This window comes from Schistocerca cancellata, chromosome 6 (genome assembly GCF_023864275.1).
Source record: "Schistocerca cancellata isolate TAMUIC-IGC-003103 chromosome 6, iqSchCanc2.1, whole genome shotgun sequence".
Classification (NCBI taxonomy): Eukaryota; Metazoa; Arthropoda; class Insecta; order Orthoptera; family Acrididae; genus Schistocerca; species Schistocerca cancellata.
In genome coordinates, this window is record NC_064631.1 from 147,657,441 (window position 1) to 147,672,087 (window position 14,647).

The window sequence follows — 14,647 nt, forward strand, 5'->3', positions numbered from 1 at the left end:
AGACGTGGCTGCACGATCCGTTACAGCCATGCGGGTAAGATACCTGTCATCTCGACTGCTAGTGATACGAGGTCGTTGGGATCCAGCACAGCGTTCCGTATTACCCTCCTGAACCCACCGATTCCATATTCTGCTAACAGTCAGTGGATCTCGACCAACGCCAGCAGCAATGTCGCCTTACGATAAACCGCAATCTCGATAGGCCACAATCCGACCTTTATCATAGTCGGAAACGTGAAGGTCACGCATTTCTCCTCCTTACACGAGGCATCACAACAACGTTTCACCAGGCAACGCCGGTCAACTACTGTTTGTGTATGAGAAATCGGTTGGAAACTTTCCTCACGTCAGCACGTTGTAGGTGTCGCCACCGGCGGCAACCTTGTGTGAATGCTCTGAAAAGCTAATCATTTGCATATCACAGCACCTTCTTCCTGTCGGTTAAATTTAGCGTCTGTAGCAGATCATCTTCGTGGTGTAGAAATTTTAATGGCCAGTAGCGCAGTAGACTTTTCTTGGCCAGGAAAGCCCTCATTGCTTGTTCTATTCTGCTTTTTATGTCCTCCTTGCTCCGGTCGTCATTGGTTATTTTGCTGTCTAGGCAGCAGAATTCCTCAACTTCATCTACTTGGTGGCCATCAATCCTGATGTTAAATTTCTCGCTGTTCTCATTTCTGCCGTTTCTCATTACTTTCCTTTTTCTTCGATTTACTCTCAATCCGTATTCTGTACTCATTAGGCTATTCATTCCATTCAGCAGATCATGTAGTTCTTCTTCACTTTCACTATGGCTAGCAGTGTCATCAGCGAATCGTATCATTGATATCCTTTCTCCCTGACTCTTAATTTCACTCTTCAACCTTTGTTTTATTTCCATCATTGCTTCTTTATATACAGATTGAATAGTAGAGGCGAAAGACTGCATCTCTCTCTTACACCCTTTTTAATCCGAGCATTTCGTTCTTGGTCGTCCACTTTTATTATTTCCTCTTGCCTCTTGTGCATATTAAATATTACCCGTCTCTCCAATAGCTTGCCCTTATTTTTCTCAGAGTTTCTTATGTCTTGCACCATTTTACATTGTCGAACGCTTTTTCCAAACCGACAGATCCTATGATAGTGCCTTGATTTTTCTTTAGTCTTGCTTCTATTATCAACCGCAACATCAGAATTCCTTCTATGGTGCCTTTACCTTTGCTAAAGCCAAATTTATCGTCATCTAACACATCATCAATTTTCTTTCCCATTTTTCTGTATATTATATATGTCAACAACTTGGATGCATAACCTGTTAGGCTGATGGTGCGATAATTCTCGCACTTGTCAGCTCTTGCAGCCTTCGGAATTGTGTGGATGACATTTTTCCGAAAGTCAGATGGTATGTCGCCAGATTCATACAATCTTCATACCAACGTGAATAGTCGTTTTGTCGCTAGTTCCCCAATAATTTTAGAAATTATGTTGGACAGTTATCCATCCCCCCTGCCTTACTTAATCTTAAGTCCTCCAAAGCCCACTTAAATTCTGATTCTAACACTGTATCTCTACCTCATCTAAATCGACTCCTGTTCTTCTTCCATCCCATCAGATAAATATTCCCCCTCATAGAGCCCTTCAATGTACTCTTTCCACCTATCAGCTTCCTTCTCTGCATTTAACAGTGGAATTCCCGTTGCTTTAATTCACCGAATGTTGTTTTGACCTTCCTAGATGCTGAGTCAGTCCTTCTGACAATCATTTCGTTTTCGATTTCTTCACATTTTTCATGCAGGCATTTCGTCATATCTTCCCTGCACCACCTATTTATTTCATTCCTCAGCAACTTGTATTTCTGTATTCCAGAATTTTCATGAGCTTGTTAACATTTATGAAAACTGCAACACCAAAAAGGATGTGCATGCATCTACAAACGTGTTGCATCTACCAGCCTCAAATGATGACACAAAAATTATGTGTTCAGTACAGTTAGGAAATACTAAGGCAAAATGGAATCCACCATGAAAATCGAAACTGTTTTATTTGCAACAGTTACTTGTCTACTTAGTCACCTCTCCAATTCAGACATTTGTCGTAGCATGGTACCAACTTCCCAGTACCCTCGTCATAGAAGGCAACTGCCTGTGATTTCCGCCAATTTCGACGCTGGTCTACAAGTCATTATCTTTGCCAAAATGCTGACCTCATATCTAGCGATTCTTGGGGCAAGGAAAGAAAACCAGCGCCAAGTCCGGGTTTACTGGTGGATGAACAAACATATCCCATTGAAAACGCTGCAGGAGCATCTTCGTTGCTCCTGCAGTGTGTGGCAGAGAATTGTAATGAGTAAGGGAATGCATGACAGTTACATTGTGTGGGCTGCATGAAATCAGGCACTTGACACCCTAGGCATATTTATGTGCTCACTGTGCGCTCACAACTGAAAAGTAAGACGTGATGCGATAGATGGGCATACTAGAGGCCCTGTGCAACACATCTACACAAAGCTTCAACTGATTTTCCTTGTGGTTTCCATTTTGCGACCGATCGGAGGTTGAAGAAAGCAGCCTTCATACAACGACATACTACTTCAGCATATATATATCGGCAGACCTCATGACACTTTGAAAATGACTTCCTCCAAACGTCCCACATTTGCCTGGATGCACTGCTGATGGTTTCGTTGGTTGGCTTCCATAACACGAATTCATATATTCCGCTGTATGGCGCTTATTTGACGACGAATAGCAATCTTAAACTTACTCAGCTGTCTGAAAACGATTCGCAAAGACCATTTCCCTCACATAAACCCAGAGGAAGTAAGCCGAAGCTGTTAAACTGGGGGAAGTCGATTGCCACATCAAATCGCCGAAGCAAGAGATCACTAGCGTTGTCTAATAACTTCTAGAAAACGCAGATAATCTGCGCTCTTTTCCAATGGCTTGGAACATGTTGTTGCTACATTATTACTATTGATCCGATATCTTATTAAACTGTTCGCTGCCGGTCTCGAACAATGTGATGTCAACCTCCGCGAACACTACATGAAGCCTTCTTACACTGAGCAGCCATACAAATATCCTATCATAATAGTTGCTATACAATGATGAGGGCATTGTCTAGCCCTATGAAATGTATTCGCAGTTGCCAATATGGACAACCATCATCTGTATAATGGAATGACGATAATGAACATTTCTGGCAAACTGGTACTCGAACCCGGAGTTCCGGCTTATCTCGAGCGCTCGCCTTACCGTTAGGCTATCCGAGCACGACTCACGGCGCCAGCAAACTTCCACATATCGTCAACCATGTGTATTACCTAGTCCGGCTTCTTATGTTGTGTCAGGTTGGACCAGCTACGCAAAGACTCGACCAGTCATCAGCTTCCTTGTGGGCCGAGTACGCGTTTTCGCGATTGCGCAACCGTTTCAAGGCCGCGCGCAGGTTCAGACGAGCCTGACCGGCTTGGACATGTTCCCGATTCTTGCAACACTGGTAGCAGGGGCAGGTATAAAAGGCGCGGAGAAGTATTTCTTATTACAGTTGACTCTCATTCAGTTGGTGGTAAACAACACTTTATTAACACTGTGCTTAAAGCGCGTCTACTGCCATTCAAGTTCTGCGCTAAACCAGTTCCAGAAGAATACAACTACCTTTTATTCATCGCCAGACATCTGAGATGGAAATTCCTCAGCACTTTAACTACACAGCGCTTGTCAGTATATTGTTCATTTCCGATTTGGCCAGGGTACGGAATCTACAAAACTTACTTTTACATAGATGGGTAAATCACATACAGCGCCATAAAATCATCTTCTCAAAACAAATTATGTAAAAATTCTACATAAAAATTAAGTTTCAGTATTAATTTAGCGCGAGAACATGTGCCGTAAAATCTACTGGAACGCTCTTTGAGCTAAGGAAATTTAACTTATTTCTCTAAATTAGTTTAACGTAGCATTCGTTTCTGAGTAGGATGGCTATCGCATACGGATGGCGGTCATCGTTGATACAACCAGTGTTCGGATGCACCAGTTCTTTTCGTCGCCAGTTTAACCTGATTGTTGAAACAGCTCAAAATAACCTAGTTTCTCAAACAACCTATCTTCGGTAATTTATTGCTGTTATTCCAGTAATAAACATAGATTTCGAAAAAGTACTGAAAATGTCTACTAGAGATGAAGGAGTAGGAGGTCATGATCGATTTGGGGTTGAGGCTGCGGTAGAAATCGGTCTCATTGTCTCCAGCAAAGATTGGGAAGGTGAAGGAGATGGGCAAGTTGACAGCGAGATCATAAGATCAAAAGCCGATGACTTCCCTGCATCGTCACTTTTGGATGGTGTCAGTTTTTAATTACTCTTTTAAAGAATACCGGCTATTTAGGACTAAACTACCAGTATCGGTTTTAACCGGTCGGCTTTTCCCATCCTAACTGTAGCCAACACTTTCCATTTCAATTCTCTTCTTCTTTAAAGTGAGATTTAAATCAAACCTCATCCTTCCCACTCCTTACCCCCTACAACAACACATTGTGTCGACAATCGAAAACAAGATATTGAATATAACTACTAAAGTATCTGAAGAAATGCTTGCAGCAGGTAACTACCAGGAATTATACTAAGAATCCAAACAAAGAAATGAAGGAAGTGTAATGTATGACATTGCGTGGTCACTAAGATGGAGCAGAAAGTTGGGTGACAGAAGGATGAAGAGAACACAGTTGTAACCTTCTCATATGAATCATCTCATCAGTTGCCTGAAGTGATTTAGAGAAATCAGAGAAAACCTAGATTTGAATGACCACACTGGGATCTGACCCTCGCTTCTCTCGACTTCGAGTCCAGTGCCAAATCAATAAACTGCTTCTCTGTATGGTTTTAAATATACTGCATATTGACAGTTTCTCGAAATATTGCGTTTTATTAATGACTTCGAGGGGTACTATGGACATTACTATGACTATGCAGTATGGGAAGAAATCATTTATTTATGTTTGCCAAAAGAAGTAAGAGTTGCCATCGTACTGGGTTCTTTTTACCTAATATTTTCAGTCATTCAGGTATTTCCCGACACTGCTGAAACTTTTCTTTTCTTTTTTTTTATTCGACATTTAAAGTGTTGCGTCCGTGTTTCTTATTTCTTTTTTTCTGTGAATAAAATCGGTGGTAACCAAACTGCTTCTCTAGAATTATAGACATCTATAACAAAGGCGTTTATTGGTAATTACATCATCTGTGTGTTTCTTGTCACAGAGACGAATTTTTCGTATGATTCTACATCATGTGCATGATATACTGGGAACAACACAAAAATACTGAGCTGTGTTGGTTAATAAAACATTGCAGCAGCACTTATCTTCGTTTCGTCTAGCGCTCGTCCATGAACTGCGTAAATAAAATCCTGCATTATCGGACGTTGGACCTTGTAGCAGCCTTCATGTAGCACATCGCTTGGTTATTTGGTTGTTTTTACGATAGTAAATAGAAAAAATCTGTGGTTTATAAAAATGATGTGAAGGGTACACTAGTCATTTATATGGACTAGACCAAAAGCTCCTTCATTTTCACAAAACCAAGAATGTACTAACAAGGGAGAATAGCTTACCCTTTCTCGTTCTAAAATACGATACCCGTAAGGCCGCCGGAAAAGTTCACTGACACTCTTTCACAGTAACACACGTAAGCACGACGAAGATAAAGAAGACGGTATTCGATAGTGAGAAAAGCTAAACCTCAGCACGAACCGACTCTGTCTAATAATTAGTGAAGTTGCTGATATTTCCTTCGTGGGCGACCACAGTCACATAGAATTTTTTGAAAGCAATTTCCGCAATTTGACTGTTAATTGTTCATTTATTTTACACAATAATGATTTCGGCTTTGTAGCCATTCTCAAATGAATGTTGAAATGTTAAAAATATGTCTGACGGTGAGATGTCAGAGGCAGGCCAGACATATTTTAACATTTCAACAAGCATTTGAGAATGGCTACGAAGCCGAAACCGCGCTTGTGTAAAATAAATGAGAAGTTAGCAGTCAAATGCCGGAAATTTCCTTCAGAAACATTGGTGAAGTAGTGCGTAAACAAATGGCAGTTGAGGTGCACGCGAACATTCGTTAAGGCAAAAACGTCTAAGTTGCCAACATACGCTCATTGGAAAAAGTTGGGTAAAGTATATTAACCGTAAAGGGAACTAAATCAAAAGCATATCTTCATTTTTTAACCCTTCGATCATTTCTTGGAAGACACAGGCTCCCTTATCGAAAGCCACCTCTGTTCCACGCTGAATATCTGTCTGAAGTCCAACTTCAAAGAACTATGACGAGACATTAGATTACTAAATTTCCATGTTGTGATTCCTCCAAAGTGGTAATCCCCAAAAAAATTCAAACAGAGGAATGTTGCAAGTACTCAGGCTTGATGCAGTCTCCCTTTCCCCTTGTTCCCTTCCCAGCAATTTGTCGTTCCGTTTTTCTCTTCTGCCAGATTTCCATTTCGCACAAGTGATCATGTATATTAGTTACCTGCAATATTTTCATACTGACCACGGACGAAGACAAATATACTTCAAGTATTACCTGATTGTGTGCTTAACGTGAAGATGAGTTCATGTAGGTAGCATGGTACAGCCACAATTATTCACTAGCTATTTTTCCACGCGTTTCGAAGCTACATCTCCGTTTTTAAGGACTGTATGGATATAATGAGCGTTATATCTGCTTCACTTTTTTATCGAAGAGTAACAGAACGACGCAGTTGTCAGGTTTAAAGAGATTAACCATACGTGAGGGAGTATTAACGAGAGAAATAAAATCAAGTGACACATTACCTGCATCTGACCGCATGACATTCTTCTTCTGCAATAGTGAAAAACTTCCACATTTGCATTTCCATTTTGAAACTGCATCGTGTTTATGACGGTGGTACATGACTCGATCTGCACATATTTAACCTGTGTTGCAGTGATGTGACGCGATACTGGATAAGGAAATTGAGTTCATTATTTCTTTCGAGACTGTTGTATTAAAAGACAGCCTTTACTAAATACAGAAAGAAATCTGTTGTGTTCACTATCTGTCTGTTCATTCAGCAGTGGGTTGGAAAATCTTCTGTCTGTGTATTTCAAATTCGTCTTGTACACTGAGTTGTCTATGACAGATTGTGAGATCTTTGTTATTGAATGGAATGGTGTGATTGGCGTCATAAAGGTGAGTTGTGAGTGCAGATTTATGATGTACATTTAACCGAAGAGCTGACATGTGTTCAGTATATCGTACGGCAAATGATCACCCTCTCCCACAAATGTAAGTTGTGGGACAGTTTGGTAATGTGACCTTGTAAAGACTTCATTGTTTATGTTTGTAAGGTTTGCTGCAACTGTGAGACAGGGTATGTTTTATTTTATTTGATGTGTAATAGCTTATTTTGATGCCGTTCCTTTTGAATTTCTTGGTAATTTTATAAGTAGCTCCTACAGTGAATGATGGTTTTAGTAGCTGATGGTAATAAGTTTTAGTTCAGTAGATGGTTGACTACCACCACCCCTCCCCCCGATCGCCAACTGATAACTCTTAGTGATTTTGTAATAATTGACGTCCACGACTCATTTACAATGATCTTTCTCATTATTCAATCCGTTGCGCAACGGTATATCTCTGCATCTGAGTTCAGCGGGAGAAATCTCTTTCTCGATCGGTGTAACTGGGGCAGATTATTGGAAAGGACCGAAAGGTTGGGTAGCTCGATTCCGCGTCTTGCAATAGAAATATTATTGCACAACAACCATTTCCAGTTACAGACCACAATACTTTGCATCACGTAATTTATTTTGGTCTGTCATGGCCATCGTCATATATGAGCAAAAACAATCTATCACATGTAACCAACATACGCACTATATTTAAATATATTAGCTCAGTGTGACCGAATAACGTAATAATGTAGTCGGGTCTGAAAATGGTCATCATAGGCTGAAATCACGTCGAGTCAACATAGTAACATATTTACAAATCATACAATGTAGGCTTTCACGGCCGGCGTCTTCTTCAGTTAAAACTTCCGGCCTGAGAAACCATTGTCGACGTATAAAACTGCTCTCTGACGTTTCGTCTCCAACTTCCGAGGTTATAGAGTGTATAGACGGCACCAAGATACCCTAAGTCACGTGATGTCGACCGTGTGAGTATCTCTGGATGGCGTCATCATTCTCGATTAAAAATAATCGATTGTCATTCTGTTGGCGCGAAGTCGACATCCGTATTTCATCTAACTTCAAGTCTTCAACTGCATTTTCCCTGAGTGTATGTATACAAAACGGTACTGCATATGAGCTACTGAAAGAAACTCTAAGCATGACATGGAAGTAAACAGGTATAAGAACTTATCTCCATTGAAGTTATTCTTTAAATTTCTGTAAGAGTGAGCAGGATCCATCATTCTTATCCTTAAATTCCTTTAGTACTCTATCAACTATCAGTGCGCCAAGAAACTTGCTCCAGTGCTCTTCACTGATGAGAGGATTGTTTCGCTGTAATCTTTAATGACGTTTAAAATTTACACAGACGTATGTGATAATTGCAACCTATTACCTCCCAACCGTCCTGTTGATGTGAAAGTAAAAGTCTAACAAATTCAAAAATTTGCTTGTCAATGACCCCATCTGAGGTGAAAAAGCAATGCCGCCAACCTCTGTAAGCTAAGCTGGCAGTGAGATTTCTTACAAAAGTTATTAATTTATATGTGTAACGTCACCTTAGAAAAATTATAAATAACTATGCTGATAAACCTCTTACGTTATTTGATTTTCAAACAGCTGAGCAAAACTGAACGTACTCAGACATTTCTCTCTTTACTTATTCTGATCATCACTAAACTGACACACAATATTTTTTTTTATTTTATTTTTAGCGCAACGCAATCTGACATTCAATAATCCCTACAAAAGAATGGCCCTGACTAACAATAACCTATACCTTTCATGAATCACTTACCTCGCAAAAATCTTCGTTACTCGAACTACTACAATACAGCGAGCGCCAATACTGCCAGCTAAACGGGGTGGGTGCAACCCCCACGTCCGGCCAGAGAGGAGTTTGAGGAGTCGGAGGCGGTTGTGGGCTTTGGATTGGATGGAGCAGAGATGAGGTATCCAGGTGAGGTGACGGTCAATGGTGAGGCCAAGGTAGGTGAGGGTGGGGGTGAGGCGGACAGGACGTGCGCAGACAGTAAGGGAGAAATCCAGGAGCCGGAAGGAGCGAGTGGTACGACCTACGATGATTGCCTGGGTCTTGGAAGGATTGAGTTTCAGGAGCCACTGGTTACACCATGCAGCAAAAAGGTCAAGGTGATTCTGGAGAAGGCGTTGGGGCCGTTGGAGGGTAGGAGCGAGGGCGAGGAATGCGGTGTCATCAGCATATTGCAAGAGGTGTACTGGAGGGGGGGGGTTGGGTCATATCCGCCGTGTACAGGAGGTAGAGGAGAGGGGAAAGGACAGAGCCCTGGGGCACACCGGCAGAGGGGTAGAAGGTGTGGGAATTGGCATTATGGATGGTAACATAGGAGGGGCGGTGGGAGAGGAAGGAGGCCACCAGACGGATGTAGTTGATAGGAAGGGCGTAGGTTTGGAGTTTAAACAGGAGACCGGGATGCCAGACACGGTCGTAGGCCTTTTCGAGGTCAAGTGAGACAAAAATGGCGGAGCGATGGGAGTTAAGCTGGAGGGAGAGGAGATGAGTGAGGCGGAGGAGTTGGTCATCAGCAGAGAAGGAAGGTCGAAAGCCACATTGGGTGCTTGGGAGGAGGTGGTTTTGGTGAAGGTGGAGATCAATGCGCCGGGAAAGGATGGATTCCAAGAGCTTGCTGAACACTGATGTGAGACAGATAGGACGATAAGAAGAGGCATCAGATGGAGGCTTATTGGGTTTGGAGAACATCAGGATACGGGAGGTTTTCCACAGGTCGGGATAGAAGCCAGTGGCAAGGATGACATTGTAGAGGGTGGCAAGGAGGGAAAGGAAGGAGGGAGGGCAGTGTTTGAGGTGGCGGTAGGTAACGCAGTCGTGGCCGGGAGCAGTGTTGCGTTTAGTGTGGAGTGTGAGGCTGATGTCCTGTGTAGTGATGGGAGTGTTAAGTGCAGATGGTGGGGTGTGGCTCAAGTACTGGAAGCTAGGAGCAAGGGGAGGAACAGAGGTATTCGTACGGTCCATGACATCAGGGAAGAGGGAATAATCAAAGTGGGGATCATCTGGGATGGAAAAAACATCAGAGAGGTGGGAGGCAAAGTGGTTGGCCTTACTGAGGTTGTCAGGAAAGGGACGGTCATTAAGGAGGAGAGGGTACTGAGGGGTGGGGCGGTTCCCAGTAAGGCGGTGGAAAGCAGACCAATACTTGGAAGAGTTTATGGGGAGCGTGGTGTTGAGTTGTGTACATGTCTGGCGCCAGGCACGGCGTTTCTTCGCAACAAGCAGGTTGCGGATGTGTCGCTGTAATTGCCGGTGGCGAGTAAGTGTATCCCGATCACGAGTGTGGAGGAAAGAGCGGTAGAGGCGGCGGGACTCTCGAAGGAGAAGGACGGCCTGCGGAGGCAGGGCAGGGCGGTGAGGGTGGATGGCTTTGGTGGGGATATGGGTGGCGACGGCGTCAGACAAGGTCTGGTGCAGGAAGGCAGCAGTGCGAGAGATGTCATCAGGAGACTGGAGGGTAAGGTCGTGGCCGTCAACTTGGGTGTGAATGGAATCCCGGTAGGCATCCCAGTTGGCACGGGAGTAATCATGGACAAGTTTAGGAGGGACGGCAGGGCGAGGAGCGTGGCGGGGATGGCGACCGTTAGAGATAGTGAGGAGAACAGGAGCATGGTCACTGCCAATGAGGTCAAGGACATCCGCGGGGATGCGCCCAAGGAGGTTGGGAGAGGCAAGGACCACATCAGGAGTGGTGTTGGATTCGGGCCGGGTGTGCTGAGGCAGGGGAACCAGGTCTCCCTGGAGAGTGGTGAGAAACTGATGCCACCGCTGAAGGTCGGCAGGATCACGGCTGTGGATATTGAGGTCGGCGGCAATCACATAGGTGGAGAAGGTGCGGTCAATGTGGGCCAGGAAATCGTACGGGATGGGGGTGCGAGGGCGGACATAAATGGTAAGGGTGGGGAAGAAGAGGCTGAGGGTGAGATGCTCGGCAGGATTGTTAAGGAGAGGTTGGGGCCGGTCAGGGAGGTGCTTGAGGTGGCCTATAGCAACTCCGCCACGTGCGAGAGGGTACGGGTTATCGGTGCGGTGTAGAGTGGAAGGAGCCGTGGTGACGGAGATACGGGCTTGAAGGAAGGTTTCATTTAGGACGAAGGCATCCACATGGTGCTGACGTAGGGTGTGGAGGAAGAGGAATTTGTGGGTGGGCAGGGAGCGAATGTTGTGGTACAGGATACGGTACGGTTGTTGTACCATGGGAGTGGAGAGTTAGACGAGGGTGGTGAGGGGGGTGAACGTGAAGTGGGCCTGGTTGTGGGACTATGTGGCATAGGTGGTAAGATGGAAGATGGAACGGGCAGCGAGGGCGATTTGGGAAAGAGTGTGTGAGCGCTAGAAGGGGTGGATGTTTTGGAGCACAATGGTGGTGAAATGGATGATGTCCTCAGCAGTAGGGGGAGGGCGGAGCGAGTTGTTGGGGTGGATGGGGTCATCAACAGGACGGACAGGGAAGGTGAGCTCAGGGGTTACTGGTGGAGGTTTCGCTTTACACTTCGAGGAGTAGGTAGGATGTGGTTCGTTGCAAGTGTTGCAGGAGGGGGGAGAGGTGAGGTTGGGGCAATGCTTGAGGAAGTGTGAAGCTTTGCAGTGGGGACAAGTAGGGGGGTTCTTGCAGGCAGAGGTAACGTGGTCGTTGTAGGTGAGACAGCGTTGGCAGCGATAGGATTGGACTGGGGAACAGGAGGGGTCCACCTTATGGCGCTGATTGTAGATGAGGGCTCCCTCGGTGAGGAGGTGGTCAATGGAGGAGGAGGATTCGGTGAATATCCGCATGAGAAAAGTCGGCCCGGCATCATTGAAGATGCGACGGGCCGAGCGGATTTCAATGTCGGCCCGGGAGTTGAGTTCCGTCAACACCTCAGCCTCTGTGATCACGGGGCTAAGCTTCGTGATCACAGCGGTGAAGGTTGGCGGACGTCGGGGAGGTTGAGGCTGATGGGGAGAGGACGGGGTGTGGTAGGGGGTGAGGGTTGCACGTTGGCCAAATTGGATACGGGGGATGCAGGAGAGGAGATCGGTGTGGAGGGAAGCATTGGGGGATTTTATGAGGACCGAGTCCTTGTGAGGAATCAGTTGGGAGATGGGAGCATTGGGGTAGTATTTCCGGATGGCGAGGGTGAGGGAGCGGGCATCAAGGAATTGAGGGTCAGGATTGGAGAGGACAAAGGTGTGGGTGGCAGGCGTGGTGGGGGCGGGGGTCGGGGCCGCGTCCGTGGGGGTGGGTGGGTCACGGGGATTGGGGGTTTTTTTGGAGGAGACTTCGGGGGAAGGGTCAACATTCGGGCGCTTTGAAGGTTTCGTGGGCACGACCTGGTGGAGAGGGGGCAGGGGTACGGGTTGCAGGGGGAGATGGCGGGGGGCAGGACCACCCTGAGCAGCGGATGACGCAGACGGAGGGGGCGTGGGTGTCACAGAGACTGTGGAACGACGAGCAGAGATCCGTGCTGGCTTGGAGCCTGTCGGAGGCGGTGCAGGGAGCGGCGGAAAGTCAGTAGCTGTCGATGGGGCGACAGTGATAGGGGAGGAGGAGTTGGGGGTGGTTACAGCCGAAAGTGGCGCAGGGGTGGGGTGGACAGGGAGAGAAGGAAGGACGGGAAGTGGGGTGGAGGATGAGCTCCATGTGATGGTGGTTGGAGCAGCGGAGGGAGAGGTGAAAATGATAGTGGTGGTAGTGGTGAGTTGGGACATGGTGGCGGCGCGCGAGAAGGGCGGCGGCGGCGACTAGACGGCGGCGGAGGCGGGCACCGGCAGGCGGCGGCAGCGGCGGCGAGCACCGGCAGGCGGCGGCGGCGGCGGCGGCGGCGGCGGCGGCGGCCAGCACCGGCAGGCGGCGGCGGCGCGGCGGCGGCGAGCACCGGCAGGCGGCGAGCACTGTCAGGCGGCGGCGGCGGCGAGCACCGGCAGGCGGCAGGCGGCGACCAGACGGCGGCGGCGAGCACCGGCAGGCGGCGACGGCGGCGGCGAGGACCGGCAGGCGGCGACCAGGCGGCGGCGGCGGCAGTCAGCGACCAAACGGCGGCGGTGGCGGCGAGCACCGGCAGGCGGCGGCGAGCACCGGCAGGCGGCGAGCACTGGCAGGCGGCGGCGGCGGCGAGCACCGGCAGGCGGCAGGCGGCGACCAGACGGCGGCGGCGAGCACCGGCAGGCGGCGACGGCGGCGGCGAGGACCGGCAGGCGGCGACCAGGCGGCGGCGGCGGCAGTCAGCGACCAAACGGCGGCGGTGGCGGCGAGCACCGGCAGGCGGCGAGCACTGGCAGGCGGCGGCGGCGGCGAGCACCGGCAGGCGGCAGGCGGCGACCAGACGGCGGCGGCGAGCACCGGCAGGCGGCGACGGCGGCGGCGAGGACCGGCAGGCGGCGACCAGGCGGCGGCGGCGGCAGTCAGCGACCAAACGGCGGCGGCGGCGGCCAGCACCGGCAGGCGGCGGCGGCGCGGCGGCGGCGAGCACCGGCAGGCGGCGAGCACTGGCAGGCGGCGGCGGCGGCGGCGAGGACCGGCAGGCGGCGACCAGGCGGCGGCGGCGAGCACCGGCAGGCGGCGGCGGCGGCGAGGAGGACCGGACGGCGAGCAGTAGTGACGGCGAGCAGACGACACGGCAAGGAAACGGTGGGGATCTTCCACGTCGAAGTTGCACCCTGAGAGTAGCCCAGGCAGTGAAACTCTTCGATGAAGAAGAGAGGGAATCCAACCCTCGAATGTCGCTCACCTAAGCGACCGTTAGTGTTTGAATTCCAGGCCGACCCTCGGAAACTTGTGAGCGCCTTTTCTTATTTGTTCTTGTTGTTTGTATTTGTATGGCTAATAGCCAATTTTTAAATTAAAGTTGTTTTGCCCTTGAGGCGTGAGATTGTTTGGGCCTTCAGCCTAGTTTAAAGAACTGTTTTAAGTAAGGCCTTTGGCCTTTTTTAAAAATTTATTTTTGTTGATTCTTAAGTGATGGGCCTTCAGCCGATTTTTAAATTAAAGTTGTTTTGCTCTTAAGGTGTCAGATTGTTTGGGCTTCAGCATAATTAAAGAACTGTTTTAAGATAAGGCCTTCTGCCTTTTAAATTTCTGATTTTGGATTGAGTCTTAAGTGATTGGCTTTCAGACGATTTTAAATTAAAGTGGTCTTTCCCTTAAGGCATGAGATCGTGTGGCGTATTCAGCCGGTTATTAAGTTCCATAAATTAAGCTGTGTTTTTTCTTTTTTTTAATTTTCTTGGCTCTTGTAATGTTTGGTCAAATAAACAAAGTTGTATGTTCGAGTGTAACTGACAGCCTCTTATTTTGGCCCCTTTCCACAATTTAAGTTACCTGTCCTGTCCTGTGGGTTTAGCAGGGCGTCTCAAGAAGATCATAAACAGCAAGGAATGACTGTTTGTGCGCAACTGGTTGCACGTTACGAGGCTGTCTAACATTCTGCGTGGTTTCTGTTTGTTCTAA